This window comes from Chanos chanos, chromosome 8 (assembly GCF_902362185.1).
Source record: "Chanos chanos chromosome 8, fChaCha1.1, whole genome shotgun sequence".
Classification (NCBI taxonomy): Eukaryota; Metazoa; Chordata; class Actinopteri; order Gonorynchiformes; family Chanidae; genus Chanos; species Chanos chanos.
This window is the reverse complement of record NC_044502.1, coordinates 41,757,869-41,772,754: the sequence shown is the minus strand read 5'-3', so window position 1 is coordinate 41,772,754 and position 14,886 is coordinate 41,757,869. Positions and strand designations below refer to the sequence as shown.

Here is a 14,886-nt window from a genome sequence, read left to right as displayed (position 1 = left end):
TGAAGCAGTTAATCATTTTCTTCAGTGACTGAAAAATAATATTGTGTCTTATACGATTTTTGTCATTTTTTTCCCGGTTCTGTCTTGAAGCCGTTTTTTTTTTTTTAAACACCAGAGACATGACTGACTTGAATAATATCACCAATGAATGGCCGCGAAGGATATTACCTCCTTTGATATCGCGACTCAAGAAAAGGGATACCTTTGGAGACTCCAGAAGTTTCTTTCAATTACACACAACTCCCCAAAGCGGGGCGGGGGGGGGGGGGGGACACAGATTTCATCTTATTAATTAAACAAATACTCAGAGGCGTGAATAAATGAGACGACGGTTTGTGTATGTGCTGATCATTACTGACAAGTATTTTCCCCCCCACTCACCTACTGCACTGATTCTCACTGTCACAAAACAAACACTTCACCAAAGGAAAAAAAAAAAAAAAAAGTATTCATCTAAGGAAAACAACAAAACTTACAGCACTGCATGAAAAACAGGCCACTGTATGAATGCTTGGGTCAAGACGCAATCCCCAACCGGCGTATTACGGCACAACCGTCAATTCCGGCAACTCTCAATTAGTGCCGTAGCACGGTGAGACTAAGTAACATACACGACACATTGCTCGTACGCAGAATCAACCTTTCCGCCTTCACTTGCCAGGAAAGTAACTACCATAAAAAGTAATCTAAAGTGGAACTTTCACGTAAGATCATATCTGTGAAGTACTTATTTACTGATACTAGCTGTCTCAGTATAAAACGTTAGAGAGAAGGCAACACTGTTGACTGAAGAGCAGCAAATCAAAGTTTGAGTCACTGCTGTGTTACTAATGCTTGAGGGACCAAAAACCACTTGAAATAATAATAAAAAAGAAAAAACTGGACTAAAGAGAAAACAAAGTTCAAAAAGTACTCTCCACATACAGTAAACCAATCATTCTGAAGTCCACCAACCCATGTTGACTGCCCGTGTCCTATCTAGTCACTCTCTCATTCCCCTTAATCAAAAGAAATGTGGTGTCCCTCAGTCGGGGAAGCTGTCACAGCTAAAGGGCAGAGGTCAAGAGTAGCAAGATGAGTCCTAACAGACGCCACAACCTGTTCCCTTCTGCCTCGCCCCATCAGCTGCTGCCACAAAAGCTCTCCTGCCTTCACACACAATCGCTTGGACGCCAATCTTGGGCCCCTGGAAAAAGGGGACCCAAAGTAAAAGACATTCCAGATATTCCCAGACGCAGCTGCCTAAAGCGCGCAGAGGCATGACGTCTCCTTAAAACATTTCAACCCTTGCCTTCATAGTATTAATTTAATTGACTTTTGGCTAGATTAAAAACTAATATAAAGATAAGCTCTTCCACATCCCCAAATGGCTTTGCGTTTTTAATGAGGTGTTACTTGAGCCAGAAGCAATAAACATAAACTTGATATTGTTTTGATTTTGATGCGTCCTTTTTTCACTTTTTCAGCATCTTACTGTACTTCCTTTTGAGTGACAGACTGAAAATTGGTCTTAAAAACTACGACTACTTTCTGAACAAGCACTAGGATTGGCCCAGGAACATTTTAGCCTGTATTCGGTAAAAAAAAAAAAAAAAATTCATTTGGAAAACAATTCCGACAAGGTTTTGTCCTATTTGAGAAGAAAACAACACAGAAGAGTCCAGCATGACCTCTGGAGAGCACTGCACTGCAAGAGAGGAGTACATAAGCATTTTGAAAAATCATATTAGCTCTGGCAGGGAGGTATCTCTGTACTTCAAGATCACGCAAAATGAAAAAGGAAATTGTGCTGGGCAGACGTCAGTTGAGTAGCCCAGGGATCTGTGTGGTTCCGTTTTGGGGGGGAAGAGTACTGTGTGAGACAATGCAGATCAGTTATTACTACAGGGTGACTGTTTCAGCAGTTAACGCGGAGCTGGGCTGATGTAGGGCTGTGGGGCTTCAACGATTAATCGTCGTGTTCGATGACATCAACATTGAAAATGCGTGGACATCAGTATTTTTTTTTATTTGATTTTTGATTTCTAAAATGCTTCAATTCATTAAGACAAATGTTTTTCTTCAATATCACTACGTAATTGCTGCTGGGGCTGCTGCTAACGAATATTTTCCTATAGATGTCTATTGATTAATGTGTCGATTAATCAAGTCGAATAGTCGATTAGTCGACTAAAATCAAAAAGTTAAATTCATCAAAAAAAAAAAAAAAACGCGTCGGTTTAAAATATTGTTGCCTGCACATTTTCAGTGCCGACGTTATTGATTTCATCAATTAATCGCTGCAACCCTAGAAAACTGCCTGGTACCAACCAACTGTTCCTGTGTATGTTGCAGGCAAAGTTTGGTGTTGTGAATAAACAGTCCCCAGTGTGTAATGTCCATGAACCAGCCCACACACAAGCAAATGAGATCTCTGTTTCCTCACCACCCGTCTGTCTCCATCTCTCTCTTGAACACACACTCTCTCTCACACACGCACACACACACACACCATCACGAACAAACACAAATGGACAGACATACATACACAAAAGGACTCTACATGATTCACATACACATACACACAAAGACACATACACACACTTCTCAGAAACAGCTGACGTTTTAATAGGCCCCCCAACAGCTGACGTGCTACAGGTGGGAGAGAGAGACAGAGAGCGCAACCTTTTTTAACCCTTTCTGCTCCCATAACACAGCAACACACCACCACCCTCCCACTTGCCCTGACACCTGTTGACACTTCACAAGAACAGCGATCTGCGATAAAACTGCCCTAGCAACACTTCCCCCCCCCCCCCCTTTCTCCCCCACCCCTTGTCGCTCTCCGTTTCTTACTTAAGCACGTCTCCTCCTTCTCCAGGGCTGTATCCATGACCTCTCAGCATGTGTTTTTACCGAGCGTGTGGTGCTCTGAATGTATTGTGCGGGGAATCGGTTACTTTTTTTTTTTTTTTTTTTTTTTTTGCGCATTTTCTAGTCCTGGTGAGACATCTCACATAAGTCTAATGAAAGACAAAGAAGAGGGGGGGGGGGGGGGGGGGGACCTGGCCTGAATCTCTCAGCGCTAAATTGGGAGGTCAGTTTTTTTTTTTTTTTTTTTTTATTCGAATCTAGTCAGTCTGGCCAGGTTTGTGTCCTCTGAATGCACATCATCTACACGTCTGAGCAAAAGAAAAAAAAGGGGCTACACCTTTACAAATAAAAGAAACCTGCAGATTGGATAGAGGCCTCAGTGCCGTTTGTCTGAGTAATCATAGCACCCTCCTGGAAGGGTAAGGGTAAATGTCAGCCACTCCAACTTTTGCCAGCACCACATTCTATCTGAGTGGCATCAACATCCGTCGCCATGTGAGCAGGTCATCTTGAACATGACTGAAAATCCTCAAAGAAATTAGACCTTTTTAACTGGAACAGGAAAAAAAGAACAAGCACAAAATAAAAGTTGTTTATTCCAGACGTTTTTGGCTCACGAACACCGTGAAAAGTCATCTGTGGAAATGGCCTATCTTTACAATGTCTTTAATAAAGGCTCAGGGAAGGAAAAATTATGAGACAGAAATTTTAACATTTATAATTCTAAAAATGAATCCAAGTCATACAGGCTAAATGTCTGTAGGACATTGTTGAGCTTTTTTTCTGTATTTCTCCATTAAAAAAAAACCTTGTTAGTCCAGGAATAGGCTTAATGTGCGTCTGGAGAAGCAGACTGCTGTCCTATTGTGCAATGTCTTTGTATCATAAAACGGTGTAATATGCAAGGGCCTTTGGTTATAATGTGCAAGCAATTTAGGTGATATAAACACCAGCCTTAATTCTCCAGAGGAAGGAGCGAGTAGTTAAGATTCGCACTTAGCATTGAGGCCAGGACACTTAGAAATGTATTCATAAACAGTACATCTGTGTGGGACGTAATGTAACAGCAAGCTAAGAGAGAGGTAAGGCAAATAAAAGCGAAATTCAAGTTTAAAAAAAAAAGAAAGAAAGAAAGAAAGAAAGAAAAAGGAAAATAACTAAAATAACAAAGAGAAGAAGGGTATCTGAGAGTGCATTAAGCAGCCATATCCAATACAGGATGGTTAGAGTAAAAGCCATGGATAAGCTTGTTATCATGGACAACCTAAATGGCTATCCTTGAAGTCGGTAGAAGGTACAGCAGTTCTGTGAGCCTTTGCTGTCTTCTGTCAGAGATAACTCAACAGTAACAGGTAGGGGTCGACCGATATATCGGTTTTGCCGTTATATCGGCCACTGTCGGCCCCGTTTGACACTTCTTGGTCCATGTCGTTATCGCCCTCCTCATGTCGGTTTTGCCGATATTACAACTTGGTTCTCCTGAACTGGGATTACTGAAGTGTTATGTGAAGTGTTAAAAAGTCTTAGCGTAGAGAGTCTCCCTGTTTTCGTTTACCTATATTCTTATTGGTTAATAAGAGACTGATGTCCCATAACAACGACCCTGCCCCCTAGTTAAGATGTTGACGGGAAGAGGTTTAGCGCTGCTCTGAGCTAGCTACGTGTTGTCATTGTTTACTCGCACGTGTGCGTTCTTGAAACCTGTAAGCAGCCTTTTCTCAAGTTCTGTAAATACATGCGGATCGTTAATTTATTATTCAAAATTGCAGTTAACGTAAGACAGAAGGTTTCAATGTTATGTCATCTAGTATCGCTGATAAACGCTGAGTAATGGTAGCAGCATGTAGCCTACCAGGTCCTGGACACCGAAGCTGTTATCTGAAAGTTTGATTATGAAAACGAGTGTTCTTGCTGGTATTACGCAGTAGTACCAGGATGCAACTGAATCGCTATTGTTGGACACATTTACATGTGTACAAATGCGGGATCAGCCACATAAATAAGAACCACAGATAACCAGCTACCAGCCGTAAGATGGCGACGCCTGTATTTCTAATGTGCAGGAACAAGTCACTGCGGGGAAACGGTGCCAATTCGTGATAAAACATGCTATGCTGCTGATATGATGATGTTATGTTGGCGCATTAATAACCGGTACTGTAAATAAGTAAGAGATCTATTGCTAGCCAAGTACAGCTGTGCCTTGTTATTATTTTGCATTTTAGGGTTGCTTAATATGTGGCATGTAATAATTGTGTTGAACTCTCGTGGTTGTAGAACCATACCCGTGCATTAAGGAAAATGAAGAGCAGCAATGGTACACCTATGTTGCATTTTTGCCGGATGCCTCGAGTGATCGCAGCTATCCCGAATCAAATCATAAATAGACTCAGTCTTTAATATGATGTCTGAACACTTAATCTACTTTCTTAGTTTAAACTGTGTTTTTTTTTTTCTTTAGGTTTTTCCACATTACGTAAATAGATTTTTTCTATTTTAAAGTTAGTAAAAGAATAATTATTCACTCAATAAAGCAGTATTAGATCTGTATATTGCCTGTTGTATCTCATAGAAGGTATTTGCAAACAAATTCAGTATGATTCCGTTTATGTAGTTTTGTTAGTGCAACTCCGAATATGACAAATGAATTATTGGCCCAAAATAACGGACAAATATCGGTTATCAGCCATCCTAAGCCATTAGATATCAAAATCAGTATCGGCCCTAAAAAATGCATATCAGTCAACCCCTAGTAGCAGGTTCAACTGTACAAAACCACTGGCTAAAACCTTTTGTTTTTCAAAGACTGAATTCCTAAACAACCAAAACAATGTATTGTTTCTAGTTGTGTCCCAGAAAATTAACCTCGTTTGCATGCCACTTTGACTAAAGAGCATATTTATTTATCACTTCAGATATTTATCTTACGCCTCCTAACTGTTTATGAGGGAATCCATAATCAAAGACAGATTACTTTCTATTTCAAATGGTCCCGGAAACTGATATTTAACAATGATTCTGAACCAGGCACAATGGAGAGAAACTAGAGAGAAGTGAAGAGCTGCGAGAGTCTAAGAGGCTTTGAATGTCAGGATCACTTTGCTTCAGAGCAAAGCTGGAAAACCTATGTTTTGACGCACAGTGGTGTGTCATATTCATGCTTGTTTTGTGGTGAAATCCCATTGGCTCCCTAAGGTGTTTTTTTTTTTTTTTTTTCCACAGACTGCTATAAAGGACCGTGCCTTAGACGTACATGCATACTCACGAGTGCACGGGCGAGTGCACTCTCTCATCAACACACACACACACACACACACACACACACACACAGGGAAGTGTGTCACTCTGGAAGGAAAAAGAGGGGATTTTTTCCCCTCCCTCCCTCCCTCCCTCCTCCATCGTTGGCATAATTCCCAGCTCTTGGTAATGCCTGCTACACAAACGAGGAAAGGCCAATTCTCCTCCGTGCAAAAACCCAAAGTCCTCCACATTGTGCATCAAGAGAACTCAAGACACAGTGGGGCAGATGGCCTGACACATCCAACACAGCTGTACGCCCATATAACTCCCCTGTTCCTATGAGAACAAGAGACAGATCCAGAGCCGAAACAGGGGGGAAGAAGCATTGGAACAACATGTGCCGTGCTGCCGGGAGACGAAACCGTACAGCACGTATGAGACTCACCAAGATGTGGGTGTAGCCAGAAAGCAGGTGGGTAGACAGTGAAGAGCAAGCAATAACCGGCTTTCAGATCAAAGAGATGGAGAGAGAGAGAGAGACAGAGAGAGAGAGAGAAGAGAGAGAAAAGAGAGAGAGAGGCAGGCAGGGGTGTAGGGTTTCAGCTTCTGGCCCCTGTGCTTGCTGTTTCAGCTGTGCTGGAGTGATGGCCAACCCCTGCTCTCACGCCATTGTAACCCCGTCCGTTAAGTGTCACAGACTGCACATACTGCCTTGCCAACACTCGAATGCCAGCCCTCACCGTCCTTCCCGAACGTCTGAGCTACAGCAACAATGACAGGATAGCCTGCCTAACAGTCTTCAGATCTGGATTTTTTTTTTCCCCCTCTCCTGAACCATTAATACTAACTGGCTTGCTCACTGAGTCCAGCAAAGCAGGCCCATTTCAAATTCTTATTTGCTGGTCCTTGACCTTTTGTATGAATAAATCCATCTCCCACACTCTTAATTTGCATTATTGCAAAGGGAACAAAAGATTACTGCATGTTATCTTTGGCATCACCAGAGAGTGTGGTTCATATCATTAGGATCATATCCCATATCGCTTGCCTTCTAAATGACCCTTCTGAAATTAGGCTTTGCAATGTTTAGGGGGCTGGATGCTTTTAAACGAAAGCAATCCATACTGAGAAGTTTAGACAAGGAACATTTAGATCCAAGTCCTGCAAGCAATTTACTCCTTGTTTCTGATTACTCCTGCTGTCCACCTGTTCCTGGAAATTCACCTGCAGAACTAGGGTCATCTGAAAATTCTGACTGTAGAATCAAACCAGAAGCGCAGCAATTTTCCATTACTGCTTTAGAGTGTAACTGCTATAATTATTTTTGATGTTGGAGTTTGCTTGTACCATTACCAAGAGATTTAAAGGGCATGGGAAAAAAATGATATCATTAGCGGTATTTTAGCCACATTTTGGACTACAAAAAATGCTAACACATTGGTGCCAAAAGATAGTTAGATAGGAGCTTTTTTTTTTTTTTAACCAAGTAACAAGTCTGCCATCTTCACTAGCCGTCTCTTTTGACGTATTGCCCTCAGAGCAAAACACAAAGTCTGCAAACCCGTGAAATGCACGTAGTACCGGCAGGAATCGAGACAATTAACATTATACAGTTACATCGTAATCTTTCATGTACTGAAGTGCATTTAATATATAAGTCAGAAGCCAGGGTAAGAGTCCTCTTTACGGTGACCCTGTGTCAGCATCTATTCAAAGAGGGATTTACGCAAAGTTCCTGTTTCAACTAGCGAAACGTAAATTCAGCAACAGAGAGAAGGGAAAAAAAACGGAAAAAAAAAAAAAAGAAAACATTAATCTGGATAAATCCCGCGGCTAAACAAAACAACAAGTTCAGAGGGATCAAAATGCACGAGTGTAGACACAAACCATACAACCTGTTTAGTGGGAGAGTTCTAATTTAGTCCTTCGCATAACATACACTAATCCCAGATAAAAATAAACGAGATGTGCATTTTCAATTCTCATTTATTCTTTTCCCCAACGTCAACTCCAAATGAGGTCAACCTACAGAGTACTGAAATTTCTGTGAAAAAGACAGGATATTTCAGGCATTTCAGTCAACAGCAATCAGTCTCGGTAAATCAGCGACGTTTAAGTCCTCTTATTTCACTACATTTCCAGGATGAACCTAAATTACAACAGCAACAAAACGCAGTCAACATCGTATATTTTCCCTTTTCTGCATGGCAAATCTTCTTAAGTTATTGTTTGTACAATGAATTCACCCACAAAATGAACAGAGCTTCTTCCATCGATTAAAAACCACACAATCTTGATAAAACAGCAAACCTATAGGTTGAGGTCTCACTAGTGTCCCTCTAGTTCCCCTCTGAAACCCACGTAACACATTTAAGCTAATACTAAGTGACACTTAGGGTTTTAACACCATCATTACTGTTGTCTCCTGAAAGTTAAATAAACCTTAAATCTTTACGGTTTTGTCCATTTTTTTGATGGACGACGTTCGTGACAATATCGAAACATCCATGAAATTTGCAGGAAGACATTCATAGTTTTGAAGACGAGCGTTATTAAAAGGCATTTTCGAAGCTTCAGCTGTGGGGTTTATGCTAATCACAGTAAAGAGTACCGGGCCTTCTCCTTTATATGGGGAGCAGCTGCTGCTTCTTCAGTAAGCTGACACCAGTGGTCAAGCACTGTAGCCGTCACCTCATTTTGTAAGCCTTGTTTGGAAAGAGATCTTACAACTTTCCCAGTCCACAGGGGGAAACATCATGAAATGAGATAGAGAGAGAGAGAGAGAGAGAGAGAGAACAAAAAAATAAATGAATAAAATAAAAGAATACGAAAGCTGAAAAAAAAAATGGCTGATACAGATGTGCTTCTCTATATCATGGTGTTGCTTCAGCTGATTATCTGATCATTAAGGCTTTGCAGGCTTTGTTTCAGTAGTGGACAGGAAACTGGTAAACTCATTTTTTTCCTGAAGCATTCTGAAGGGATGAGTAAACACTTGAGAAAAGAACTCGCATCTGTGTTAAGGGGGACTGAGAATCTATGGGGAACTATTGATTGGTGGTAACGTTTGAAAAACATTTGTTTTGTCCAGTTTAAGCTTTTTGATTCCAAATTTCTGCATCCTTAGAAGGTTTGCCCAACTCTAGACTGTATTCAAAAAAGAGAGAGACTTTTCCCTCTCTCCTTTCGCTTAAGACACCACCATGCCCTCCTTCTGTCGCATCAACATCAAGCCATGGGACACACACACACACACACACACACACAAACACACACACACAATACTAGCCCACCAAAACCTAAAAACGGTCAAATCCTCTCTCTGTCTCTCTCTCTCTCCATCTCCCTTCTTCCACTGAACAAAATGGAATAAAGCAAATGCAGCCAGAATCATTTTAATAACCATGTCTTCTCGCCTTACATGTCAAAACCTCATTTAAAAAAAACTGCAACCCCCTACTCTGTTGACATCATCCTCTTTGACAAGCCTGGTTCAGGTTCACCTCCAAAGCCCTCCGGCACTGGGTCTGTCCACACAGCCTACTGCTCATTACCTTAATTGATGTTTAACCCCTGGATCAGCTGATGACGGCTCAATTAAGGGCTTGCTGGAGGAGAGATTAGTCCTGGTAAGGAGGTTTCTGTCCTTGCTGGGGAGCACCAGACTCACTGAGCCCTAATCCACAGCCAGAGAGCCAGAGAGTGGAACAGAGGCCATTTTGAAAGGAGAGGACTGGGAGCTTCTTGCCAGCAGTGTTCCTCACTGCGCAACTGTTCTTTGCCCCCACGAGGAGGGAAAAAAAAAAAGTCATGGTGGACTAGAAATAGACGGACGGCACGTTTGTATTCTTTCAGGGCCATTTACTGTGAGGCCCCAATGACTGAATCATTAGCTTAACTGCATATGGCAAAAACCTGCTGTGAAGTGGGGATCAAGTCTGTACTCCCCGCGCCCTGTTTCAAACACACAGGGGAAAAAAAAAGAGAGAGAGAGAGAGAGAGAGAGAGAGAGAGAGAAAGGAAAAAGGAAAAAAGTGTGCATCTTCTGTCTGAAGGAGAAAAAAAGGGTTCAGGCAGTGATAATAAAACTAAGATACATTTCTGAAGAACAGCTGTAACCCTCTCTTCTCCTGAGCCATGACAATTTTCACGACAAAGTCATGAAACCCTGGTACAAAGTGGGCTAATGTTAGTTTAACTCACACCTCACAAATCCTAAAAGGTACACTCCTGCTACCCGTATTGCCAGGGTCAGTGTTTCCGCACATATGTATATAAGTCTACAAAGTCTCAGTGACCACCAGTTTTTAAGCATGAAGCACCAACCACAATGTTTATACCTCCTCGGAAAAAGAACAAAAGACATTTGTTGTCCAACTGGAACAGCGCACTGGAACAGCACATTACATCTGACAACACAGCACTAATTTTCCAGTGTTTTGCTAATATCACTAGCTACATACATACAACGGCTCTTGTGAAAATACAAGAACAAAGTACGCCACAGTTCAGTTATGTACGGAGAGAACAACACTGATAAAAAAAAAAAAAAGTTTAAATTTACACACGGGAGCTACAAATCATCACCAAAGAGTGGAGAAGGCTTGTCATTGTGTATGCCCTATAGGCCTCTCAAACAGATTACTCTAATTCTGTTATGTGGACAGTGTAATAGCTGGTCCTTGAATGGTAATTGAAAAAGAGAATGGCGATGAGAAAGTGCTTGTTTTTAAACACACAGCTATGCATACGTAAAGGCAACGATGATGCAAACCAGTATGAGTCTTTTTATAGACCCATTAGGCCTGAGCTCCCAGACAAAACATCAAGATAAGAAAGTCTGAGCTTTGGAGATGACAAGTGGGTGTTGCCAGAGGCTGAAAGTACATTCACACTAGTTTTTAAATTTTGGCATCTGTAACAGGAATTTCTTGGGGGATCAGTTGGACTAAGCTATGCCACAATATATGGGCTATGCACTGACCATCAAAATACTGAAAACATTTATGACACCAATATAAGATTCGGACAGCCCTCACATGGCAAGGATCATTTGTAAATTTAAGGTCAAGATAATAAAAAAAATGCTGTTGTGAAAGCAATCAGAAAAAGTACTTTTATGATCTATTACCATCAGTTAACTTGAATTAAAAATATGACCCCATTGCTGGAATGCAAAGACTGTATTAATGCAGCAATAAATAAGTTATGTTCTTCATTTTGAAGAAGTTGTAAAATAATGAATATTTTAATCACACTGGAGACATGGTAATTACAACAAAGAACCCTACAAACACTGCACCACTTTAATGTTCCACTGTCCATGTGAGCTAAACAAAATTCTCACATTAAGTTATCAGAACAGTCTTCTTCCAGCACAATAGTGCGCTGAGAACATTCAAAGGGGCCTTTAAAACGTCTTTGGAATAGTCAGAGCACTGATGACAGTCTTTTTGTGTGGCTGTTTGAGAGAAGCAAATCCCTGCCTGCTCCACAACTCCCCAGGTGGATGCCGGTAACTGGATTGTGTCTCAGGGGATCCAGCTCCTGGCATGTGACACCCTGCTGTGAATCACGACTCGCAGTACCTGACTGCATGACCGCAGCACTCAGTTGATAATGAGCTTGGATTGTGTCGCCAGCAAAAAAAAAAAACATTTAATCCGACGTGTGTGCGACAGTGGACTGTCACTGGCATGACATGTGGTAAAAAGTATTGCAATAACAGTTTTCAGCGGCGCTGCCTCGGAAAACTACAGCGCTGAAGACTACATAACATACAGAATTTTGCGAGTACGGAGCCACTCAAGGACAAGCATTTGTAATAATCGCACCAAAGCGCAATCCAGGAGATAAAATGGAAAATATAAAATATATATATATATTTTAACTGACACTGCTGCACAGATAAATGAGACGCGCAACTGTTCATATTCCGTTACGTATGAATAAAACGGTGGCCTATTTTTAGACAGGATGGTTTTAAAAACTGGCAAAAACTACAGGACAACTTTAAGACATTTTTCTTCACAACAACAACAACAACAACACATGTTATTGCATAACTCCAAGCGGGTGGTGTCATTGCCTTGCGTAGGCTCCACTAACTTTTAGCGTGGGTTTGTTTTAGGTGCCCTATGAGCTAGTTCAACCAAACTTGACGTCTCAATTTCTTCAGCTTCGGGGATCGTGGCGTGAAATTTTCATAGCTAGCAAGCAAAGCGTCTTTAACAATAATAGGCAAACATAGCTGTGATTTCAAAGTAATACGCGAGAAGTGTAATGAAAATAGTACAGTCTTCATTAGTTCTAGAAATATGTTTCATTCTACTGCGAAAGGAAAAAAATGACAACGACCGTCTAACAACAATAACTATGACAAAATGCGTCGAAATCATGTTGACATCTCTTCGGACACGGGAGATATCTCACTGACAGCCATAGACTGTCACGACTGTTGCGCACAAGAAGGAATGGCAAACTAGCGCCAATTTAGCTTCAAATCTTCTATGACGTTAGAATAACTATATCCAGCAATAATACAACAACTTCCAGTTGACAGATATTTCTAAATAACAACAACTGATAGCCATTCTTCAAAGCTACCCCTGGCCAAATGAATACCCTTGACACTTCAAACATGATACTATCGTATCACCATATCGGACTGCTAGCTAGGTTAGTTGTCTTCCATTTCAGGGGCTGAATCCAAATCCTCCAAAGCGAAAATATAATCAAGTGACAATGCACACAACCATATTATTATGACAGCTTTCATTTATCCGGACAGTGAATACGTTATCAAGTTATTTGCACCCAAATTTAATTGTCAAACTGTTATCAAAAGCCATCCAACGTATGCTAGCTAACCTAGCGGACTAGCTAAGTGAGCTAGCTGGTAAAATGAGTGACTTACCCCGGAGTACTGTATCCACATCTGTAAGATAATATCGGGATTTCTTTTCAGTCTAGATATTGATGAAACAAAATTGACAAAAATCAAAACTTGGCAATTTGACACTGAACCGACGTCAGCATCAATTACTAAAATCCTTTCCACTTGATGTACTTGGTAATTATTTAGCTAGCTTGTTCAGTCTAATGATACAATGTAAGAGGTGCCCTATCTACCATGATTGGCATTGCTTTATGATCGACGTGTAAATGACCAATGAAAGGCGGGCTTGAACCATTCTCAACCAATCAAGTCGCAGAGAAAGGGGATTGTTACTTGTAAAAGCAAAACTGGTAGGCGAGGGTTAAGGTGAAATAGGAAGGACTTACACAGAGATCATACTTGAATAGTAGTGTATGTATTCATCCGCTCAGTCCGTCTTGCAAAAAACATTTGGGTATAGAATTGTGATGTATTTGTTCCCCGTCTCCATGTTTTCCTTATAAAGCTATAACCGATATAAAGCAGCAAAGAATTTGTGCTTTTCTCCTTCACACAAATAAGTCATTGCCCGTAAAGACACACTATAATATCCTCAGATGTTAACACATTTTGAACATTTAAACCAAGGCCCTTAATATTAATTTGTCAAATTACATAGTAGAGATACTAGCAGAGATTACTCAATATATGGTAAGTTTGGTCTCTCAATCAGGGACGGAAGTGTTTAATTTAAGATTGCAAAAGTGGATAAAATACTTCAACGACCATTTCTGATAAAGTTCTCTGATTTGGACAATGGTTTATATCTGTTCAAAATCCAGTAGGTGATGGATTCCGTGCAATAAAATCTCGTTTTGTACAACATTAAAATCGCGAATTGTGAGGCACTATTTAGTCTCCCACTCGCGGAGGAACATTGTGTTTACAGAGTGAAAGATGGTGATGCAGTTGCGAAAATGAAAACGCAGGAATACAGTATTGCAACAGAAACAGATGGAAATGGCTTGTTAAAGGGTCGTTTAATTTGTATCGTACCCTTTGTTAAATACTAACAACTACTGAGGTGCTAGATATAAACCTACTGAACTGAATTCAGCCGGCTTATGAAGATACTGTAACCGTGTGAATACGTTTTGCGCCATATTTTCCGTACAGTATAATGTACGTCACAGTTGTGTCACGACTTCGAGTCAAGTGTTCAGTGTAAAGAAATTTCAAGCCAGGATACTGCGCAACGAATGTTAATGTTCTAATCAATACGGAAACTTAATACGTGCAAAGATAATTGTAATCATTTCATATAAGCAATAGTTAAGTCTGACGTATGTTATGCTCTTTTCAACGACGGTGATTGAAGTTAAGTAACCTAATTTAGCACACATGTAATAACTGTATCTTACAATCTGACAATTGTGCAAGTGTGTGTGTGTGTGTGTGTGTGTGTGTGTGTGAAAGGGACAGAGAGAGACAGAGAGAGAGAATTGGGGGTAATCAAGAAGGGGGAGACATGGTGGTGGATGGGCTAGAATGAGAGATTATGTTCTGTTTTATTCTTTATGTAAGGAGCTTATGCACTGGGGATGTGTGGAGGAGAATTAATGCAAACAGATGGGCACCCTGTTGCCCTCTCTCAGATTCCTGCTTCCTACAATTCGACAGCATGATGGACAGCCATTTGGATCCATGGGAATTCTTTTAGGAATGAAAACAAACAAGTATGCAGCACAATTTCAGGTCAACGAAGACAGCATATACTTCTAAAATGCAAAGTTTCATATTTCACCTTGGAAGACAAGAATATCTTGACTTTGTGGGAGTTAATTATGGGACTTTGATTAATGTATGTTATATAATGAACTAATATCCCACATCTGATAACATTTCAGAAGTAAAAC

The 14,886-nt window shown here is 40.7% G+C and overlaps 1 protein-coding gene across 1 annotated transcript in view; it reads right to left on the bottom strand.

Annotated features, from left to right (window-relative positions):
• mef2d (myocyte enhancer factor 2d) overlaps positions 1-13,159 on the bottom strand; it is a 48,693-nt gene extending 35,534 nt beyond the window's left edge. The window contains exon 1 of the mRNA XM_030781086.1: positions 13,010-13,159. The gene's annotated coding sequence lies outside the window, so the exon portion shown is untranslated. The remainder of the gene's footprint in view (positions 1-13,009) is intronic.
• Between the last annotated feature and the right edge of the window lie 1,727 nt (positions 13,160-14,886).